Consider the following 19,338-nt stretch of genomic DNA (forward strand, 5'->3'; position numbering starts at 1 on the left):
CCTGAAATTGCGAAAGGAACGAAAATTAGACTTATTCTTGGCTTTGAAAGGCCTATCTTGTGGGAGGGCGTGGCCCTTACCCCCAGTGATGTCTGAGATAATCTCTTTCAATTCTGGCCCAAAAAGAGTTTTACCCTTGAAAGGGATATTAAGCAATTTTGTCTTGGAAGATACATCCGCTGACCAAGACTTTAGCCAGAGCGCTCTGCGCGCCACAATTGCAAACCCAGAATTTTTCGCCGCTAATCTAGCTAACTGCAAAGCGGCATCTAAAATAAAGGAATTAGCTAACTTAAGTGCGTGAACTCTGTCCATAACCTCCTCATACGGAGTCTCTCTACTGAGCGACTTTTCTAGTTCCTCGAACCAGAACCACGCTGCTGTAGTGACAGGAATAATGCACGAAATAGGTTGCAGGAGGTAACCTTGCTGTACAAAAATCTTTTTAAGCAAACCCTCCAATTTTTTATCCATAGGATCTTTGAAAGCACAATTATCCTCGATAGGAATAGTAGTGCGCTTGGCTAGTGTAGAAACTGCCCCCTCGACCTTAGGGACTGTCTGCCATAAGTCCTTTCTGGGGTCGACCATAGGAAATAATTTCTTAAATATAGGAGGGGGAACAAAAAGGTATGCCGGGCTTCTCCCACTCCTTATTCACTATGTCCGCCACCCGCTTGGGTATAGGAAAAGCGTCGGGGTGCACCGGAACCTCTAGGAACTTGTCCATCTTGCACAATTTTTCTGGAATGACCAGATTGTCACAATCATCCAGAGTAGATAACACCTCCTTAAGCAGTGCGCGGAGATGCTCTAATTTAAATTTAAATGTCACAACATCAGGTTCTGCCTGTTGAGAAATTCTACCTGAAGCTGAAATTTCCCCATCTGACAAAACCTCCCTCATGGCCCCTTCAGATTGGTGTGAGGGTATGACAGAGCAATTATCATCAGCGCCCTCCTGCTCTACAGTGTTTAAAACAGAGCAATCGCGCTTTCTCTGATATGCAGGCATTTTTGATAAAATATTTGCTATGGAGTTATCCATTACTGCCGTCAATTGTTGCATAGTAATAAGCATTGGCGCGCTAGAAGTACTAGGGGCCTCCTGCATGGGCAAAACTGGTGTAGACACAGAAGGAGATGATGTAGAACTATGTCTACTCCCTTCATCTGATGAATCATCTTGGGCAACTTTACTATCTGTGGCAGTACTGTCCTTACTTTGTTTGGACGCTATGGCACAATTATCACACAATTTTGAAGGGGGAGACACATTGGCTTCCATACATACAGAACATAGTTTATCTGAAGGCACAGACATGTTAAACAGGCTTAAACTTGTCAATAAAGTACAAAAAACGTTTTTAAACAAAACCGTTACTGTCTCTTTAAATTTTAAACAGTGCACACTTTATTACTGAATATGTGAAAAACTATGAAGGAATTGTTCAAATTTAACCAAATTTTCACCACAGTGTCTTAAAGCATTCAAAGCATTGCACCCCAAATTTCAGACCTTTAACCCTTAAAATGAAGAAACCAGAGCCGGTTACAGTTTTAACCCCTCTACAGTCCCAGCTACAGCCTTTGCTGCGACTTTACCAAACCCAGGGGGTATACGATACCAAATGAAGCCTTCTAGGAACCTTTTCAACAACTTTCAGACCCACACACATGCAGCTGCATGTTCTGCTTTCAAAAGTAACTGCGCAGTAATGGCGCGAAAATGAGGCTCAGCCTACTACAGGGAAGGCCCTTCCTGACTGAAAAGGTGTCTAAACCAGTGCCTGACGTTAAAAAAACGTTCCCCAAAGTTTATAAGTGTGAATATCAACATCAAGCTTTATAAAATGCCCAAATAAAGCAATCGATCTTGCCCATAAAAGTGTCTACCAGTTTTGTAGCCCATATTAAACCCTTTATTCTGTTTGAGACTAAGAAAATGGCTTACCGGTCCCCATGAGGGGAAATGACAGCCTTCCAGCATTACACAGTCTTGTTAGAAAAATGGCTAGTCATACCTTAAGCAGAAAAGTCTGCTAACTGTTTCCCCCAACTGAAGTTATTTCATCTCAACAGTCCTATGTGGAAACAGCAAACGATTTTAGTTACTGCTGCTAAAATCATATTCGTCTCACAAACAGAACTCTTCATCTTTTTCTGTTTCAGAGTAAATAGTACATACCAGCACTATTTTAAAATAACAAACTCTTGATAGTAGAATAAAAAAACTACAACTAAACACCACATACTCTTCATCATCTCCGTGGAGATGTTGCCTGTGCAACGGCAAAGAGAATGACTGGGGTGGGCGGAGCCTAGGAGGGACTATATGGACAGCTTTTGCTGTACTCTTTGCCATTTCCTGTTGGGGAAGAGATATTCCCACAAGTTATGGATGACGCCATGGACCGGACACACCAATGTTGGAGAAAGTGAACATTTTTTTTTATTTGATCGCATTTGGCGGTGAAATGGTGGCATGAAATATACCAAAATGGGCCTAGATCAATACTTTGGGATGTCTTCTAAAAATATATATATATACACATGTTAAAGGATATTCAGGGATTCCTGACAGATATCAGTGTCCCAATGTAACTAGTGCTAATTTTGAAAAAAAAGTGGTTTGGAAATAGCAAAGTGCTACTTGTATTTAGTGCCCTATAACTTGCAAAAAAAGCAAAGAACATGTAAACATTGGGTATTTCTAAACTCAGGACAAAATTTAGAAACTATTTAGCATGGGTGTTTTTTGGTGGTTGTAGATGTGCAACAGATTTTGGGGGTCAAAGTTTGAAAAAATAGTTTTTTTTCCATTTTTTCCTCATATTTTATAATTTTTTTAAAAGTAAATTAAAAAGATATGATGAAAATAATGGTATCTTTAGAAAGTCCATTTAATGGCGAGAAAAACGGCATACAATATGTGTGGGTACAGTAAATGAGTAAGAGGAAAATTACAGCTAAACACAAACACCGCAGAAATGTAAAAATAGCCTTGGTCCCAAACGGTCAACAAATGGAAAAGTGCTCTGGTCACTAAGGGGTTAAAAAAAAGTATTGGTAGTTGGTATCGGTGAGTATTTGAAAAAAAGTATCGGTACTTGTACTCAGTCTTAAAAACATGGTATCGGTGCAACCCTAGTGTACATATATGTTTATGTGTTAATATGTGTACATATGTCTGTAAATAATTATATACACAAATAAATACAATTAAAGATTGTTTACTTTTCTTCACTAAAAGACCTGAGAGTGCATCCGTTTTTCCAGGAGTATCTATTGCATGTTTGCACCCAGGCAGATGTCCTTAGGAGGGTAACACTGTACATCGGACGGTATTATAGATCCCTTTGGCAGGTTTAATTCTAACACCCAAGATCTTTGAGCCCTTATAACTTTTGTGTGCAATATTTTGTTTAACTTATTTTTATTTGACAGTGTTAATATGCGCGTCAGTGTACTATATAATGTATTTTCATAGTGCTATCTGGAGATACCCAAATTATAATCCAAATGCATCATGAAGGTTATAGCTACACCATGTCAAAGTACAAAGAAATGTGTAGTGTGTATTAACCCTTCACTAGCACAGAGAGCAGCACAGTGTGTATTAACCCTTCACTAGCACAGAGAGCAGAACAGTGTGTATTAACCCTTCACTAACACAGAGAGCAGCACAGTGTGTATTAACCCTTCACTAGCACAGAGAGCAGCACAGTGTGTATTAACCCTCCACTAGCACAGAGAGCAGCACAGTATGTATTAACCCTTCACTAGCACAGAGAGCAGCACAGTGTGTATTAACCCTTCACTAACACAGAGAGCAGCACAGTGTGTATTAACCATTTACTAGCACAGAGAGCAGCACAGTGTGTATTAACCCTTCACTAGCACAGAGAGCAGCACAGTGTGTATTAACCCTTCACTAACACAGAGAGCAGCACAGTGTGTATTAACCCTTCACTAGCACAGATAGCACAGTGTGTATTAACCCTTCACTAGCACAGAGAGCAGCACAGTGTGTATTAACCCTTCACTGGCACAGAGAGCAGCACAGTGTGTATTAACCCTTCACTAACATAGAGAGCAACACAGTGTGTATTAACCCTTCACTAACATAGAGAGCAACACAGTGTGTATTAACCCTTCACTAGCACAGAGAGAAGCACAGTGTGTATTAACCCTTCACTAGCATAGAGAGCAACACAGTGTGTATTAACCCTTCACTAGCACAGAGAGAAGCACAGTGTGTATTAACCCTTCAGTAGCACAGAGAGCAGCACAGTGTGTATTAACCCTTCATTAGCACAGAGAGCAGCACTGTGTGTATTAACCCTTCACTAGCACAGAGAGCAGTACAGTGTGTATTAACCCTTCACTAGCACAGAGAGCAGCACAGTGTGTGTTAACCCTTCACTAGCACAGAGAGAAGCACAGTGTGTATTAACCCTTCACTAGCACAGAGAGAAGCACAGTGTGTATTAACCCTTCACTAGCACAGAGAGCAGCACAGTGTGTATTAACCATTCACTAGCACAGAGAGCAGCACAGTGTGTATTAACCCTTCACTAGCACAGACACCAGCACAGTGTGTATTAACCCTTCACTAGCACAGTGTGTATTATCCTTTCACTAGCACAGAGAGAAGCACAGTGTGTATTAACCCTTCAGTAGCACAAAGAGCAGCACAGTGTGTATTAACCCTTCACTAGCACAGAGAGCAGCACAATGTGTATTAACCCTTCATTAGCACAGAGAGCAGCACAATGGGTATTAACCTCTTCAATAACACAGAGAGCAGCACAGTGTGTATTAACCCCTTCACTAGCACAGAGAGCAGCACAGTGTGTATTAACCCTTCACTAGCACAGAGAGCAGCACAGTGTGTATTAACCCTTCACCGGCACAGAAAGCAGCACAGTGTGTATTAACCCTTCACTGGCACAGAGAGCTGCACAGTGTGTATTAACCCTTCACTAGCAAAGAGCGCAGCACAGTGTGTATTAACCCTTCACTAGCACAGAGAGCATCACAGTGTGTATTAACCCTTCACTAGCACAGAGAGCAGCACAGTGTGTATTAACCCTTCACTAGCAAAGAGAGAAGCACAGTGTGTATTAACCCTTCACTAGCACAGAGAGAAGCACAGTGTGTATTAACCCTTCACTAGCACAAAGAGCAGCACAGTGTGTATTAACCCTTCACTAGCACAGAGAGCAGCACAGTGTGTATTAACCCTTCACTAGCACAAAGAGTAGCACAGTGTGTATTAACCCTTCACTAGCACAGAGAGCAGCACAGTGTGTATTAACCCTTCACTAGCACAGAGAGCAGCACAGTGTGTATTAACCCTTCACTAGCAAAGAGAGAAGCACAGTGTGTATTAAGCCTTCACTAGCACAGAGAGAAGCACAGTGTGTATTAAGCCTTCACTAGCACAAAGAGCAGCACAGTGTGTATTAACCCTTCACTAGCACAGAGAGCAGCACAGTGTGTATTAACCCTTCACTGGCACAGAGTAGCACAGTGTGTATTAACCCTTCACTAGCACAGAGAGCTGCAAAGTGTGTATTAACCCTTTACTAGTACAGAGAGCAGCACAGTGTGTATTAACCCTTCACTGGCACAGAGAGCCGCACAGTGTGTATTAACCCTTCACTAGAACAGAGAGCAGCACAGTGTGTATTAACCCTTCACTAGCACTGAGAGAAGCACAGTGTGTATTAACCCTTCACTAGCACAGAGAGCAGCACAGTGTGTATTAACTCTTTACTAGTACAGAGAGCAGCACAGTGTGTATTAACCCTTCACTAGCAAAGAGAGCAGCACAGTGTGTATTAACCCTTCACTAGCACAGAGAGAAGCACAGTGTGTATTAACCCTTCACTAGCACAAAGAGCAGCACAGTGTGTATTAACCCTTCACTGGCACAGAAAGCAGCACAGTGTATTAACCCTTCACTAGCACAGAGAGCAGCACAGTGTAAATTAACCCTTCACTAGCACAGGGAGAAGCACGGTGTGTATTCACCCTTTACTAGCACAGAGAGCAGCACAGTGTGTATTAACCCTTCACTAGCACAGAGAGAAGCACAGTGTGTATTAACCCTTCACCGGCACAGAAAGCAGCACAGTGTGTATTAACCCTTCACTAGCACAGAGAGCAGCACAGTGTGTATTAACCCTTCACTGGCACAAAGAACAGCAGCACAGTGTGTATTAACCCTTTACTAGCAAAGAGAGAAGCACAGTGTGTATTAACCCTTCACTAGCAAAGAGAGAGAAGCACAGTGTGTAGTAACCCTTCACTAGCACAGAGAGCAGCATAGTGTGTATTAACCCTTCACTAGCATAGAGAGCAGGACAGTGTGTATTAACCCTTCACTAGCAAAGAGAGAGAAGCACAGTGTGTAGTAACCCTTCACTAGCACAGAGAGCAGCACAGTGTGTATTAACCCTTCACTAGCACAGAGAGAAGCACAGTGTGTATTAACCCTTTACTAGTACAGAGAGCAGCACAGTGTGTATTAACCCTTCACTAGCATAGAGAGCAGCACAGTGTGTATTAACCCTTCACTAGCACAGAGAGCAGCACAGTGAGTATTAACCCTTCACTAGCACAGAGAGCAGCACAGTGTGTATTAACCCTTCACTAGCATAGAGAGTAGCACAGTGTGTATTAACTCCTTCACTAGCACAGAGAGCACCACAGTGTGTATTAACCCCTTTACAAGGACAGAGAGCAGCACAGTGTGTATTAACCCTTCACTAGCACAGAGAGCAGCACAGTGTGTATTAACCCTTCACTAGCATAGAGAGTAGCACAGTGTGTATTAACCCTTCACTAGCACAGAGAGCAGCACAGTGTGTATTAACCCTTCATTAGCACAGAGAGCAGCACAGTGTATATTAACCCTTCACTAGCACAGAGAGAACCACAGTGTGTATTAACCCCTTTACAAGGACAGAGAGCAGCACAGTGTGTATTAACCCTTCACTAGCACAGAGAGCACCACAGTGTGTATTAACCCTTCACTAGCACAGAGAGCAGCACAGTGTGTATTAACCCTTCACTAGCACAGAGAGAAGCACAGTGTGTATTAACCCTTTACTAGTACAGAGAGCAGCACAGTGTGTATTAACCCTTCACTAGCATAGAGAGCAGCACAGTGTGTATTAACCCTTCACTAGCACAGAGAGCAGCACAGTGAGTATTAACCCTTCACTAGCACAGAGAGCAGCACAGTGTGTATTAAAGGGCCACTAAACCCAAAATATTTCTTTCATGATTCAGATAGAGAATAGAAATTTAAACAGCATTACAATTTACTTCCATTATTTATTTTGCTTCATTTTTTAAATATCCTTAGTTGAAGAAAAAGCAATGCACATGGTGAGCCAATCACACAGGGCTTCTATGTGCAGCAACCAATCAGCAGCTAGTGAGCATATCTAGATATGCTTTTCATCAAAGAATATCAAGAGAATAAAACAAATTAGATAATATAAGTAAATTAGAAAGATGTTTAAAATTGCATTTTCTTTCTGAATCATAAAAGAAAAAATGTGGGTGGCATGTCCCTTTAACCCTTCACTAGCATAGAGAGTAGCACAGTGTGTATTAACTCCTTCACTAGCACAGAGAGCACCACAGTGTGTATTAACCCTTCACTAACACAGAGAGCAGCACAGTGTGTATTAACCCTTCACTAACACAGAGAGCAGCACAGTGTGTATTAACCCTTCACTAGCACAGAGAGCTGCACAGTGTGTATTAACCCTTCACTAGCACAGAGAGCAGCACAGTGTGTATTAACCCTTCACTAGCACAGAGAGCTGCACAGTGTGTATTAACCCTTCACTAGCATAGAGAGTAGCACAGTGTGTATTAACCTTTCACTAGCACAGGGAGCAGCACAGTGTGTATTAACCCTTCACTAGCACAGAGAGCTGCACAGTGTGTATTAACCCTTCACTAGCATAGAGAGTAGCACAGTGTGTATTAACCCTTCACTAGCATAGAGAGTAGCACAGTGTGTATTAACCCTTCACTAGCATAGAGAGTAGCACAGTGTGTATTAACTCCTTCACTAGCACAGAGAGCACCACAGTGTGTATTAACCCCTTTACAAGGACAGAGAGCAGCAGAGAGTGTATAACCCTTTCCCCTTTCACTAGCGCTAATATTTAAACAGTAGTTACAATCTCATTGCCTGGCACAAGCAGGTGAATAACCTGCACTAAAATGACAATATTTATAACAACTGATAATTTTCCAGCAGTTCAGAAATAAACACAAACTTATAATCACACAATACACAAAGCCCGACTCACTCACCCAGATGCAGCTGTACAGGAAGTAAGGGGAGGGATTATAGAAAACTACAGATCCCAGAAACACCCTGAGAAGTCACATGTCAACGAGCAGCCAATCAGGTAAAAAGAAAATGTGTCTCTATATCAAAGACAGGTTGGATGTTTTTTAACAAGTAATGCAGCAAATTCATAAGAATGACAGAAACTGAGCACATTGTCCCTGTTATATTCTTTATTAGCAGATAACAGCTACACAATATATATTATTAACACTAGCAAATAACAGCTACACAATATATATTATTAACACTAGCACATAACAGTTACACAATATATATTATTAACACTAGCAAATAACAGCTACACAATATATATTATTAACACTAGCACATAACAGTTACACAATATATATTATTAATACTAGCACATAACAGTTACACACTATATATTATTAACACTAACACATAACAGTTACACAATATATATTATTAACACTAGCACATAACAGTTACACAATATATATTATTAACACTAGCACATAGCAGTTACACAATATATATTATTAACACTAGCACATAACAGTTACACAATATATATTATTAACACTAGCACATAACAGTTACACAATATATATTATTAACACTAGCACATAACAGTTACACAATATATATTATTAACACTAGCACATAACAGTTACACAATATATATTATTAACACTAGCACATAACAGTTACACAATATATATTATTAACACTAGCACATAACAGTTACACAATATATATTATTAACACTAGCACATAACAGCTACACAATCTATATTATTAACACTAGCACATAACAGCTATACAATATATATTATTAACACTAGCACATAACAGTTACACAATATATATTATTAACACTAGCACATAACAGCTATACAATATATATTATTAACACTAGCACATAACAGCTACCCAATATATATTATTAACACTAGCACATAACAGTTACACAATATATATTATTAACACTAGCACATAACAGCTACACAATATATATTATTAACACTAGCACATAACAGCTACACAATATATATTATTAACACTAGCACATAACAGTTACACAATATATATTATTAACACTAGCACATAACAGCTACACAATATATATTATTAACACTAGCACATAACAGCTACACAATATATATTATTAACACTAGCACATAACAGTTACACAATATATATTATTAACACTAGCACATAACAGTTACACAATATATATTATTAACACTAGCACATAACAGTTACACAATATATATTATTAACATTAGCACATAACAGTTACACAATATATATTATTAACACTAGCACATAACAGTTACACAATATATATTATTAACACTAGCACATAACAGCTACACAATATATATTATTAACACTAGCACATAACAATTACACAATATATATTATTAACACTAGCACATAACAGCTACACAATATATATTATTAACACTAGCACATAACAGCTACACAATATATATTATTAACACTAGCACATAACAGCTACACAATATATATTATTAACACTAGCACATAACAGTTACACAATATATATTATTAACACTAGCACATAACAGCTACACAATATATATTATTAACACTAGCACATAACAGCTACACAATATATATTATTAACACTAGCACATAACAGCTACACAATATATATTATTAACACTAGCACATAACAGTTACACAATATATATCATTAACACTAGCATATAACAGCTACACAATATATATTATTAACACTAGCACATAACAGTTACACAATATATATTATTAACACTAGCACATAACAGTTACACAATATATATTATTAACACTAGCACATAACAGTTACACAATATATATTATTAACACTAGCACATAACAGCTACACAGTATATATTATTAACACTAGCACATAACAGCTACACAATATATATTATTAACACTAGCACATAACAGTTACACAGTATATGTTATTAACACTAGCACATAACAGTTACACAATATATATTATTAACACTAGTACATAACAGTTACACAATATATGTTATTAACACTAGCACATAACAGTTACACAATATATATTATTAACACTAGCACATAACAGTTACACACTATATATTATTAACACTAGCACATAACAGTTACACAATATATATATTATTAACACTAGCACATAACAATTACACAATATATATTATTAACACTAGCACATAACAGCTACACAATATATATTATTAACACTAGCACATAACAGCTACACAATATATATTATTAACACTAGCACATAACAGCTACACAATATATATTATTAACACTAGCACATAACAGCTACACAATATATATTATTAACACTAGCACATAACAGCTACACAATATATATTATTAACACTAGCACATAACAGCTACACAATATATATTATTAACACTAGCACATAACAGCTACACAATATATATTATTAACACTAGCACATAACAGTTACACAATATATATTATTAACACTAGCACATAACAGCTACACAATATATATTATTAACACTAGCACATAACAGCTACACAATATATATTATTAACACTAGTACATAACAGCTACACAATATATATTAATAACACTAGCACATAACAGCTACACAATATATATTATTAACACTAGTACATAACAGCTACACAATATATATTATTAACACTAGCACATAACAGCTACACAATATATATTATTAACACTAGCACATAACAGCTACACAATATATATTAATAACACTAGCACATAACAGCTATACAATATATATTATTATTAACACTAGCACATAACAGCTATACAATATATATTATTATTAACACTAGCACATAACAGCTACACAATATATATTATTATTAACACTAGCACATAACAGCTACACAATATATATTATTATTAACACTAGCACATAACAGTTACACAATATATATTATTATTAACACTAGCACATAACAGCTACACAATATATATTATTATTAACACTAGCACATAACAGTTACACAATATATATTATTAACACTAGCACATAACAGCTACACAATATATATTAATAACACTAGCACATAACAGCTATACAATATATATTATTATTATTAACACTAGCACATAACAGCTATACAATATATATTATTATTAACACTAGCACATAACAGCTATACAATATATATTATTATTAACACTAGCACATAACAGTTACACCATATATATTATTAACACTAGCACATAACAGATACACAATATATATTATTAGCACTAGCACATAACAGCTACACAATATATATTATCAACACTAGCACATAACAGCTACACAATATATATTATTAACACTAGTACATAACAGCTACACAATATATATTATTAATACTAGCACATAACAGTTACACACTATATATTATTAACACTAGCACATAACAGCTACACAATATATATTATTAACACTAGCACATAACAGTTACACAATATATATTATTAACACCAGCACAGAACAGCTACACAATATATATTATTAACACTAGCACATAACAGTTACACAATATATATTATTAACACTAGCACATAACAGCTACACAATATATATTATTATTAACACTAGCACATAACAGCTACACAATATATATTATTATTAACACTAGCACATAACAGCTATACAATATATATTATTATTAACACTAGCACATAACAGTTACACCATATATATTATTAACACTAGCACATAACAGCTACACAATATATATTATTAGCACTAGCACATAACAGCTACACAATATATATTATTAACACTAGCACATAACAGTTATACAATATATATTATTAACACTAGCACATAACAGCTACACAATATATATTATTAACACTAGTACATAACAGCTACACAATATATATTATTAATACTAGCACATAACAGTTACACACTATATATTATTAACACTAGCACATAACAGCTACACAATATATATTATTAACACTAGCACATAACAGTTACACAATATATATTATTAACACCAGCACAGAACAGCTACACAATATATATTATTAACACTAGCACATAACAGTTACACAATATATATTATTAACACTAGCACATAACAGCTACACAATATATATTATTAACACTAGCACATAACAGCTACACAATATATATTATTAACACTAGCACATAACAGCTACACAATATATATTATTATTAACACTAGCACATAACAGCTATACAATATATATTATTATTAACACTAGCACATAACAGCTATACAATATATATTATTATTAACACTAGCATATAACAGCTATACAATATATATTATTATTAACACTAGCACATAACAGCTATACAATATATATTATTATTAACACTAGCACATAACAGCTATACAATATATATATTATTAACACTAGCACATAACAGCTATACAATATATATTATTATTAACACTAGCACATAACAGTTACACAGTATATATTATTAACACTAGCACATAACAGCTATACAATATATATTATTATTAACACTAGCATATAACAGCTATACAATATATATTATTATTAACACTAGCACATAACAGCTATACAATATATATTATTATTATTAACACTAGCACATAACAGCTATACAATATATATATTATTAACACTAGCACATAACAGCTATACAATATATATTATTATTAACACTAGCACATAACAGTTACACAGTATATATTATTAACACTAGCACATAACAGTTACACAGTATATATTATTAACACTAGCACGTAACAGCTATACAATATATATTATTATTAACACTAGCACATAACAGTTACACCATATATATTATTAACACTAGCACATAACAGCTACACAATATATATATATTATTAACACTGACACATAACAGCTACACAATATATATTATTAACACTAGCACATAACAGCTACACAATATATATTATTAACACTAGCACATAACAGCTACACAATATATATTATTAACACTAGCACATAACAGCTACACAATATATATTATTAACACTAGCACATAACAGTTACACAATATATATTATTAATACTAGCACATAAGTTACACAATATATATTATTAACACTAGCACATAACAGTTACACAATATATATTATTAACACTAGCACATAACAGCTACACAGTATATATTATTAACACTAGCACATAACAGTTACTCAGTATATGTTATTAACACCAGCACACAACATCTACACAATATATATTATTATTATTAACACTAGTACATAACAGTTACACAATATATATTATTAACACTAGTACATATAAATTACACAATATATATTATTAACACTAGCACATAACAGTTACACAATACATATTATTAACACTAGCACATAATAGCTACACAATATATATTATTAACACTAGCACAAACTACACAATATATATGATTAACACTAGAACTTAACAGCTACACAATATATATTATTAACACTAGCACATAACAGCTATACATTATATATTATTAACACTAGCACATAACAGTTACAAAATATATATTATTAACACTAGCACATCACAGTTACACAATATATATTATTAACACTAGCACATAACAGCTACACATTATATATTATTAACACTAGCACATAACAGTTACACAATATATATTATTAACACTAGCACATAACAGTTACACAATATATATTATTAACACTAGCACATAACAGCTACACAATATATATTATTAACACTAGCACATAACAGCTACACAATATATATTATTAACAATAGTACATAACAGTTACACAATATATATTATTAACACTAGCACATAACAGATACACAATATATATTATTAACACTAGCACATAACAGCTGCACAATATATATTATTAACACTAGCACATAACAGTTACACAATATATATTATTAACACTAGCACATATCAGCTGCACATTATATATTATTAACACTAGCACATAACAGCTACACAGTTTATATTATTAACACTAGCACATACCAGTTACACAATATATATTATTATTAACACTAGCACATAACAGTTACACAATATATATTATTATTAACACTAGCACATAACAGTTACACAATATATATTATTAACATTAGCACATAACAGTTACACAATATATATTTGCATAAATAAAAAGAGAGAAGCGCTCAAACTGGGAACGAACAATAGCATAATAGCTTGTTCTATGGCTAGTTACCACCCTAGAAGCAACCTCTTTTTGCTCAATATGTGCCTTTCACAGAGAAGAACTTTCCTGTAGCATATCAGTCTGATCCTGACTTAACAGTGCAGTCCAGCCCCGAAATACCAGGCAATCCCTCTCTGAACAAGAGAAATAGCAAAACCCCAGACGTACGTTTCGGCCTATTGTGGGCCTCGTCAGTGAGGTGCAGCCATATCCCTCTAGGCACACTGAGCAACGGGTCCACGTCTGGATTACCGCATCACACTTAGGGAGACTTCCCTAAGTGTCATAATTTGCATAAATAAAAAGAGAGAAGCGCTCAACCTGGGAACGAACAATAGCATAATAGCTTGTTCTATGGCTAGTTACCACCCTAGAAGCAGCCTCTTTTTGCTCAATATGTGCCTTTCACAGAGAAGAACTTTCCTGTAGCATATCAGTCTGATCCTGACTTAACAGTGCAGTCCAGCCCCGAAATACCAGGCAATCACTCTCTGAACAAGAGAAATAGCAAAACCCCAGACGTACGTTTCGGCCTATTGTGGGCCTCGTCAGTGAGGTGCAGCCATATCCCTCTAGGCACACTGAGCAACGGGTCCACGTCTGGATTACCGCATCACACTTAGGGAGACTTCCCTAAGTGTCATAATTTGCATAAATAAAAAGAGAGAAGCGCTCAACCTGGGAACGAACAATAGCTTAATAGCTTGTTCTATGGATAGTTACCACCCTAGAAGCAGCCTCTTTTTGCTGGGGAAACCAGACATGGACTCCTTGCCCAGTGTGCTTAGAGGAATGTGGCTGCACCTCACTGACGAGGCCCATAGGAGGCCGAAACGATCGTCTGGGGTTGTCATGTTCCTTGTTCAGAGGAGAATTGCCTGGTATTTCGGGGCTGGACTGACCTTACTTGGCGGGATCAGACTGATATACTTCAGGAAAGTTTTCTTCTGTGAAAAGCACACTGGTCTAAAAGAGGCTGCCTCCGGGTGGTAAATCGCCATAGAACAAGCCACTAAGCTGTTGTTCATTCCTGGTAGAGCGCTTCTCTCTTTGTATGCAAATTATTATGACCCTGGGGAAGTCTCCCTATGGGTGATGGGGGAAACCAGACGTGGACTCCTTGCCCAGTGTGCTTAGAGGAATGTGGCTGCACCTCACTGACGAGGCCCATAGGAGGCCGAAACGATCGTCTGGGGTTGTCATGTTCCTTGTTCAGAGGAGAATTGCCTGGTATTTCGGGGCTGGACTGACCTTACTTGGCGGGATCAGACTGATATACTTCAGGAAAGTTTTCTTCTGTGAAAAGCACACTGGTCTAAAAGAGGCTGCCTCCGGGTGGTAAATCACCATAGAACAAGCCACTGAGCTGTTGTTCGTTCCTGGTAGAGCGCTTCTCTCTTTATATGCAAATTATTATGACCCTGGGGAAGTCTCCCTATGGGTGATGGGGGAAACCAGACGTGGACTCCTTGCCCAGTGTGCTTAGAGGAATGTGGCTGCACCTCACTGACGAGGCCCATAGGAGGCCGAAACGATCGTCTGGGGTTGTCATGTTCCTTGTTCAGAGGAGAATTGCCTGGTATTTCGGGGCTGGACTCACCTTACTTGGCGGGATCAGACTGATATACTTCAGGAAAGTTTTCTTCTGTGAAAAGCACACTGGTCTAAAAGAGGCTGCCTCCGGGTGGTAAATCGCCATAGAACAAGCCACTGAGCTGTTGTTCGTTCCTGGTAGAGCGCTTCTCTCTTTGTATGCACACAATATATATTATTAACACTAGCACATAACAGCTATACAATATATATTATTAACACTAGCACATAACTACACAATATATATTATTAACACTAGCACATAACAGCTATACAATATATATTATTAACACTAGCACATAACAGCTACACAATATATATTATTAACACTAGCACATAACTACACAATATATATTATTAACACTAGCACATAACAGCTACACAATATATATTATTAACACTAGCACATAACAATTACACAATATATATTATTAACACTAGCACATAACAGCTATACAATATATATTATTAACACTAGCACATAACAGTTACACAATATATATTATTAACACTAGCACATAACAGCTACACAATATATATTAACACTAGCACATAACTACACAATATATATTATTAACACTAGCACATAACAGCTATACAATATATATTATTAACACTAGCACATAACTACACAATATATATTATTAACACTAGCACATAACAGCTACACAATATATATTATTAACACTAGCACATAACAATTACACAATATATATTATTAACACTAGCACATAACAGCTATACAATATATATTATTAACACTAGCACATAACAGTTACACAATATATATTATTGACACTAGCACATAACAGCTATACAATATATATTATTAACACTAGCACATAACAGTTACACAATATATATTATTAACACTAGCACATAACAGCTACACAATATATATTACTAACACTAGCACATAACAGCTACACATTATATATTATAAACACTAGCACATAACAGTTACACAAAATATATTATTAACACTAGCACATAACAGCTACATAAAATATATTATTAACACTAGCACATAACAGCTACACAATATATATTATTAACACTAGTACATAACAGTTACAAAATATATATTATTAACACTAGCACATAACAGCTACACAATATATATTACTAACACTAGCACATAACAGCTACACATTATATATTATTAACACTAGCACATAACAGTTACACAATATATATTATTAACACTAGCACATAACAGCTACATAATATATATTATTAACACTAGCACATAACAGCTACACAATATATATTATTAACACTAGTACATAACAGTTACACAATATATATTATTAACACTAGCACATAACAGATACACAATATATATTATTAACACTAGCACATAACAGCTGCACAATATATATTATTAACACTAGCACATAACAGTTACACAATATATATTATTAATACTAGCACATAAGTTACACAATATATATTATTAACACTAGCACATAACAGCTACACAGTATATATTATTAACACTAGCACATAACAGTTACACAATATATGTTATTAACACCAGCACACAACATCTACACAATATATATTATTATTATTAACACTAGTACATAACAGTTACACAATATATATTATTAACACTAGTACATATCAATTACACAATATATATTATTAACACTAGCACATAACAGTTACACAATACATATTATTAACACTAGCACATAACAGCTACATAATATATATTATTAACACTAGCACATAACTACACAATATATATTATTAACACTAGAACATAACAGCTACACAATATATATTATTAACACTAGCACATAACAGCTATACAATATATATTATTAACACTAGCACATAACAGTTACACAATATATATTATTAACACTAGCACATCACAGTTACACAATATATATTATTAACACTAGCACATAACAGCTACACATTATATATTATTAACACTAGCACATAACAGTTACACAATATATATTATTAACACTAGCACATAACAGCTACATAATATATATTATTAACACTAGCACATAACAGCTACACAATATATATTATTAACACTAGCACATACCAGTTACACAAATATTATTAACACTAGCAGATAACAGTTACACAATATATATTATTAACACTAGCACATAACAGTTACACAATATATATTATTATTAACACTAGCACATAACAATTACACAATATATATTATTAACATTAGCACATAACAGTTACACAATATATATTATTAACACTAGCACATAACAGCTATACAATATATATTATTAACACTAGCACATAACTACACAATATATATTATTAACACTAGCACATAACAGCTACACAATATATATTATTAACACTAGCACATAACTACACAATATATATTAATAACACTAGCACATAACAGCTACATAATATATATTATTAACACTAGCACATAACAGCTACACAATATATATTATTAACACTAGCACATAACAGTTACACAATATATATTATTAACACTAGCACATAACAGCTATACAATATATATTATTAACACTAGCACATAACAGCTACATAATATATATTATTAACACTAGCACATAACAGCTACACAATATATATTATTAACACTAGCACATAACAGTTACACAATATATATTATTGACACTAGCACATAACAGCTATACAATATATATTATTAACACTAGCACATAACAGTTACACAATATATATTATTAACACTAGCACATAACAGCTACACAATATATATTACTAACACTAGCACATAACAGCTACACATTATATATTATTAACACTAGCACATAACAGCTACATAATATATATTATTAACACTAGCACACAACAGCTACACAATATATATTATTAACACTAGTACATAACAGTTACACAATATATATTATTAACACTAGCACATAACAGCTACACAATATATATTACTAACACTAGCACATAACAGCTACACATTATATATTATTAACACTAGCACATAACAGTTACACAATATATATTATTAACACTAGCACATAACAGCTACATAATATATATTATTAACACTAGCACATAACAGCTACATAATATATATTATTAACACTAGCACATAACAGCTGCACAATATATATTATTATTAACACTAACACATAACAGTTACACAATATATAATTTTATTAACACTAGCACATAACCGTTACACAAT

The 19,338-nt window shown here is 34.8% G+C and overlaps 1 protein-coding gene across 1 annotated transcript in view; it reads right to left on the reverse strand.

The window, feature by feature from the left end:
* LOC128659752 (oocyte zinc finger protein XlCOF6.1-like) overlaps positions 1 to 8,363 on the reverse strand; it is a 107,071-nt gene extending 98,708 nt beyond the window's left edge. Inside the window, exon 1 of the mRNA XM_053713332.1 lies at positions 8,347 to 8,363. The gene's annotated coding sequence lies outside the window, so the exon portion shown is untranslated. The remainder of the gene's footprint in view (positions 1 to 8,346) is intronic.
* Between the last annotated feature and the right edge of the window lie 10,975 nt (positions 8,364 to 19,338).

The sequence above is a fragment of the Bombina bombina genome, chromosome 5 (assembly GCF_027579735.1).
Source record: "Bombina bombina isolate aBomBom1 chromosome 5, aBomBom1.pri, whole genome shotgun sequence".
NCBI classification, from domain to species: domain Eukaryota; kingdom Metazoa; phylum Chordata; class Amphibia; order Anura; family Bombinatoridae; genus Bombina; species Bombina bombina.